The following is a 6,908-nucleotide window of genomic DNA, read 5'->3' as shown; positions in this document are numbered from 1 at the left end:
CTTGATCCAGTTTTGGAAGGTTGTATGATTCTAAGAATTTATCCATTTCTTCCAGATTGTCGAATTGGTTGGCATATAGCTTTTCATAGTATTCTCTTATAATCTTTTGTATTTCTGAGGTGTCTGTTGTAATTTCTCCTCTTTCATTTCTGATTTTACTTATTTGTGCCTTCTCTCTTTTTTTCTTGGTGAGTCTAGCTAAAGGTTTGTCAATTTTGTTGATCTTTTCAAAGAACCAGCTCTTGGTTTTATTAATTTTTTCCATTTTTTTTTTGGTCTCTATTTCTTTTATTTCTGCTCTGATTTTTATTATTTCCCTTCTTCTACTGATTTTGGGCTTTGTTTATTCTTCTTTTTCCAATTCCTTTAGGTGCATTGTTAGATTGTTTCTTTGAGATTTTTCTTATTTGTTGAGATAGGCCTGTATTGCTATAAACTTCCCTCTTAGAACCGCTTTTGCTGTATCCCATAAATTCTGGCATGTCGTATTTTCATTTTCATTTGTCTCCAGGTATTTTTTTGATTTCTTCTTTGATTTCTTCGTTGACCCAGTTGTTGTTCAGTAGCATTTTGTTTAATCTCCACGTATTTGTGGCTTTCCTGATTTTCTTCCTATAGTTGATTTCTAGTTTCATACCGTTGTGGTCAGAAAAGATGCTTGGTATTATTTCAATCTTCTTAAATTTATGGAGACTTGTTTTGTGGCCTAATATGTGATCAATCCTGGAGAATGTTCCATGTGCATTTGAAAAGAACGTGTATTCTTCGGTTTTTGGATGGAATGCTCTGTATATATCTACTAGGTCCATCTGTTCTAGTGTATCATTTAAGGCCAATGTTTCCTTATTGATCTTCTGTTTGGATGATCTATCCGTTGGTGTAAGCGGAGTGTTAAAGTCCCCTACTATTATTGTGTTACTGTCTATTTCTGTTTTTATGTCTGTTAATAATTGCTTTATATATTTAGCTGCACCTACATTGGGTGCATAGATATTTACAAGTGTTATATCCTCTTGTTGGATTGTTCCCTTGATCATTATGTAATGCCCTTCTTTGTCTCTTTTTACAGTTTTTGTTTTAAAGTCTATTTTGTCTGATATGAGTACTGCTACCCCAGCTTTCTTTTCATTGCCATTTGCATGCAGTGTCTTTTTCTATCCCTTCACTTTCAGTTTGTGAGTGTCTTTAGGTCTGAAGTGTGTCTCTTGTATGCAGCATATATATGGGTCTTGTGTTTTTATCCAGTCCGCCACCCTATGCCTTTTAATTGGAGCATTTAGTCCATTGACGTTTAAAGTAGCTATTGATAAGTATGTACTTACTGCCATTTTTTAACTTTTTTTCTCAGTGTTTTAGTAGTCCTTCTCTGTTCCTTTCTTCTTCTATACAGAATTGATGGTCTCTTTAGTTTGACCTCTGTCTGAAAGCTCTACTCTTTTACTCCCCTCCTCCCTCCTTTTATGTTTTTGATATCATATCTAACCTCTTTTTTGTGCATTTGTATCCAGTATCCTCTTATCATGGAAATAGATAATTTTTCCTGTTTGTGGTCTTCTCTTTTCCCCTTAAATCAATCCCTTTAACATTTCTTGTAGCACTGGTTTCTTGGTGACAAACTTCTTTAATTTTTGCTTGTCTGGGAAATTTTTGATCTCTTCTTCCATTTTGAATGATAACCTTGCTGGGTAGAGTATTCTTGGCTGTAAGTTTTTTCCTTTTAGCACTTTAAATATATCATGCCATTCTCTTCTAGCCTGTAAGGTTTCTGCTGAGAAGTCAGCTGATAGCCTTATGGGGTTTCCTTTGTATGTAACTTGACATTCTCTTGTGGCTTTTAGGATTCTCTCTTTATCTTTAATTCTGGACATTTTGATTATGATGTGTCTTGGTGTGGGCCTCTTCGGGTTTATCTTGTTTGGGGCTCTCTGTGATTCCTGTACCTGGATGTCTGTTTCCTTTCTTAGGTTAGGGAAGTTTTCATCTATTATTTCTTGAAAAAGATACTCTGCCCCTTTGTCTCACTCTTCTCCTTCCGGGACACCTATAACACGGATGTTAGTGTGCTTGATGTTGTCCCAGAGGTCCCTTAGACTGTCCTCACTCTTTTTAATTCTTTTCTCTTTTACATGTTCAGCTTGGGTAATTTCCTCTAGTCTTTTGTCCACCTCACAGATCCGTTCTTCTGTATCCTCTACTCTGCTTTTGAGTCCCTCTAGTGAATTTCTCATTTCCAGTATTGTATTCTTCATTTCTGATTGGTTATTTTTTATATCTTCCATTTCTTTGTTGACATTCTCACTGAGTTCATCTATTCTTCTCCCCACATCAGTGAGCATCCTTAACACTCTTTGTTTGAACTTCTGTTGGGTAGGCTGCTCATTTCTGTTTCACTTAGTTCCTTTTCTGGGGTTTTGTCCTGTTCCCTTACTTGGAATGTATTCCTTTGCCTCCTCATTTTGCCTCTTTCTCTGTGCTTGTGTCTACGTATTAGGTAGGTCAGCTACGTCTCCTGCTCTTGGCTAGGTGACCTTATGTAAGTGATGGCTTAGGAGGCCTGCAGTGTTCTTCCCTCAGTTCTCAATGTTCCAGGGGTGACCCCTATGTGGGCTACGTGTGTCCTTCTGTTGTGGCCTGTTTTCTCTCCCTGTAGGTGTCCAGGGAGGCCGAGCTATGCTCCTGGCCAGCTGTTGTAATGCTCAGCTTCTTGTAGTTGTTGTGGGCCCTTCAGTCTCTTTATCAGGTGTGGGGAGCCCCAGCACAGTTGGCTGCAAGTTCTAATACCAAATTTATGTTGCAGTATTTCTTTTAAGTGAGTAGGCCCCCAGCGTGGCAGGTTGTTAGGCTCAGGGCCTTACAATTGCTATAAGCCTCCAGCCTTTAGGTCTCTTGTCAGCTCTCTGAGGATTGCAGCTGGGTGGGGCTGGCCTCAGGCATGGGAGCACCCAATTGTTTCAGGCTTTGGAAGGTGCGGCAAACCCCCTATGTGGGTCTTTGAGAAGCACAAGTTTTCTGCAGCTGACAAGCCCTGCCACCCATAGAGCCACACACACAGTCAACACAGTCCTGCCCTGTGTGCGCGCCCTGACCTCCAGAGGCGGACCCAGTCTCTCCACGGCGGGAGCCCCACACACTCCACCATTGCCCCACACTCTCCACCCGCTCCTTGTGCATGCCCTGCCCCACTGCAGTGGGCTCAGTTGCCAGGCTGCAGAGAATCCAGTCACCAATCTATGCAGGCCCACAAGTTGCCTGAGGGCTTGTTGTTTGGTGGGGCCAGTCTCTAGGGTGGGCTGCCGGCCCTGGCTGAGCTGGGCAGACCTGGGCTAGCAGGCCTCAGGGAGAACTCCAATGGTATCTGTGTCAGCACGCCCATACCAGGCCACAACAATGGCCACCGCCAATGTCCCAGTCCCTGGAGAGGTCTCATCTCTCACCAAGCTGCACTCAGAGCCTATCAGCTGAGACTCTTTTCACCAAAGCACTGTGCACCTTTCTTTCTGGTGATTTTAGGTTGCTTTCTGAAACAGGTGTGTTTGCATGTGGGCCCTTTAAGAGCCGGTTTTAATTTCTTTGTGAACCCGCTTTTCTGGGGGTACTCCCCAATGTTTTAGTAGCCAGCAAAGTCAGATATTATGCCACCCATCTCGATTGTGCTGGGTCCACAAAATGCCCACAGCGGGGGTGCTCCCAGCTCAGGGCCCCGCGCCTCCAGGGAGGGCTGCGTACCTTTGGGCTGCTCCCGGGCAGCCATGAGGCTCTGCGGGTTGTGAACACGGCATTTTTCCTCTCCAGAAGGGAGTTTCTGCCTCTTCCACCTCAATTAGGATTGTCCGTTGTTGCAGGAGTTCCTCTTATCCAGTTTTCAGTTCTGTCTTAGGGGTAATTTTTCCACGAGTAGTTGTAAATTGGCTGTGTCTGTGGGAGGAGGTGAGTTCAGACTCTGCCTATGCCGCCATCTTGACTTTATGTTTTATCTTTCCTCTCTATTCTAATGCATCAGAGCCATCTTGACTTTTCTGAGTTTTCTTGTTATATCTTTGAATATCAGAGAAAACTCATCATCTTGCTCCTTTTAAAGCAAATGGCTTTAGAACCTCAATGGTTAGAATAAAGAGGATTAAATTAACCTGAAGTTGTCATGCATCTGACTCTGGACTCCAAGGGCCAGGAGGACCCTCATTTTCTGAAGAATACAGTTGTTACCAGACCAGGCTTGTTTTGCCTGCTGCACAGTATGCCAATCACTGAGACGAGGAGTTTTGCAGCAGAGAAAAGGTTTATTCACAAGGCAGCCAAGTGAAGCAATAGGAGAACAAGTCTCAAATCTGCCTCCCCCAAAATGGAGATTAGTGATATTTATGAGATAAAGGGGCAAGGCAGTCTGAAGTGTGGAAATAAAAGACTGGAGGTGAGGAGAATTGAGGTAATTGAAGATCTGTGCAAGCACAGTGCAGCTTCACAGCTCTACATAGGATGCATGTTCACAAAATGGTGGTATTTGCACAATCTTACAGTGGAGTCTTCGGTTCCCTGTTGTCAGGAAGTCATCTATCAGTTATCCACACAGGTCCAGTTGATGAGTCAGTGGTCTTACCTGGCCTGAACTGGACGAAGACTCAACTTTCAGTTCCTGAAAAACAACTTAAGTACGAATTACCATGGTGACCCAAGTATCAGAGGTGTTACTAAGGCATTATCTAACTACTTTTGCAAACAGACAACTAACTGAGTATAGTCAAAGGAAGTTGGCCCCCAGTTTCACAGTCATGTGCCACATAATGATATTTTGGTTAAGGATGGACCGGATATATGACAGTGATCCCATAAGATTACTACCATATAGTCTAGGTGTGTAGTAGGCTATACCATCTAGGTTTGTGTAAGTACACTACGTGATGTTCACACAATGACAAAATTGCCTAATGAACGTTTCCCCATCATTAAGAGACACATTGACTGTAGAACTCTGACTCCCGACTGAAAGTGATAACACTGAGGAGTAACGTGGGGTCTCATCCTGACACTCTTTGACCTGAATGGGGTAAGAAAACACCAGCTCCTGAGATGCCCACAGAAACAGTTGATTGATCCTCATATTTCCCCATTAAGACTTAATTACAAGCAAAGAGTGTCTCTGAGCACTTCTGTAGAAGGAGGAGACTCTCTATCCCTCCCCTCCCCAACCCATTATAGATCTGAAGCTTTCAGCCGGAAATACAGTCTATGGCTACCCTATGGACTGACCTGTGTCCCCCCAAAATTCATACGTTGAAGCCCTAACCCTCCATGTGATGGTATTTGCAGATGGGGCCTTTGGGAGGTGATTAGGTTTAGATGAGGTCATGAAGATGGGGCCCCCATGATGGGATTAGTGCCCTTATAAGAAGAGACACCAGAGAGCTTGCTGCCTTTCCATGTCATGTGAGGACACAGTGAAAGGTGGCTGTCTGCAAGGCAGGAAGAGAGTCTCAACAGAAACCAACAGTGCTTGTACCCTGATCTCTGACTTAAAGCCTCTAGAACTATGAGAACATAAATTTCTATTGTTTAAGCCAACTGACTATATTCTGTTATGGCAGCCTGAGCTGACTGATACGGAATATAAATTCCAGAAGCACCACTTGGGTATGTAGAGGACTCAGAGAGTCTCCTTACCTCTCCCTTGGAGACTTTTCCTCAAACATAGAATCCTCCTGACAACCGTGGCTCCTGGAATTAAACACACATTGACTGGGGACCAGAAAGAAGGGGTGTTGGCTGCTTCCGTAATCTTTGTATGTTTTTCAAATGTGAAATGTCTATTATCAATCTACATATATATATATATACCTAAAAAGGTGAATGTTATTGCGTATACATTATACTTCATATAGAATTAACCTTGAATTTGAAAAAAGATCAATGCTTGGGAAACAGCTTTCTATGAGGAAAACCTGGAATATCTTGGTTCATTTAATTTAGAAAAGATAAATTTTTCTATCCAAATGTTGGTGTTCCCCTCCACTTAAGGGTCAGTCTGCTCCACTATATTTGGCAAAAAGGGGAAAAAATTAGGTTCAACCATGAGTAGTTTACTTGGCTTTAGGATGGTGTGCAGTGGGCTCTGGCTGCTATTCCAGAGGACCCACATAGGGGTTGCTGGTCCACCCAAGTCTAATGCTCTTTAAGGACTCTTTGCCAGGGTCAGTTCTGAAGATATACTTGTTTATTCTTTTAAGTGTCCATGAGGCACCTATTGGAGAATAAGCACGCACATGTACACACATGCTTATATGCATCTCCCAAGGACCAACAGAAATTCCCAGAAATAATATGTACTAAACACAGAAAAAGAAAGAGAGTCATTTCCCTGATTGACTCATAATTTATAAGGTTCACTCTGTCCACAATAAAATTGGCTCTTAATTGCTCCATTAGTGACCCCATAATGGCAGCTTCCCTGGCTACACGAACCCCTCTCTTGTTTCAAGTCTTTCTTCTGTTTCTACTGGATACAAAGCAAGAGCAACCTCTCTCCACCACAGTTTCATTTTGGAGATTGTGTGATCCTAGGAACAGGTTGCAAAATTGAGTAGTTCCTGTATTGCACAGAGTTTCAATGGAGGTTGATGTCCATCTTTTTGAAACGACAAAGTCCTAAGGGACGCAGAAATAGATGGCACACAGCACCCAACTGGCCCCTATGTGTGAGGCACTGGCTAAGGTGCCACCTTAACGACTTCTGGTTAGTTCTTTCTGAGTGCTTTCTTCCTTCTATCCATGTTTCCTTCCCTCCTTTTGTCCGTTCTTTCATTTTTTAAAATTTATGTGTATATGTGTAGATAACTGAATTAACAAAATCCTTGGTTCATAATAAAGCCTCATCATTGGTTTATGCATCGTCTTTTATTTTACTCAGTTATCTAATT

Source organism: Ceratotherium simum, chromosome 12, assembly GCF_057802395.1.
Source record: "Ceratotherium simum simum isolate JZ-2026a chromosome 12, ASM5780239v1, whole genome shotgun sequence".
Lineage (NCBI taxonomy): Eukaryota > Metazoa > Chordata > Mammalia > Perissodactyla > Rhinocerotidae > Ceratotherium > Ceratotherium simum.
The sequence above is the reverse complement of the archived record's forward strand: the minus strand, read 5'-3'. Positions refer to the sequence as shown.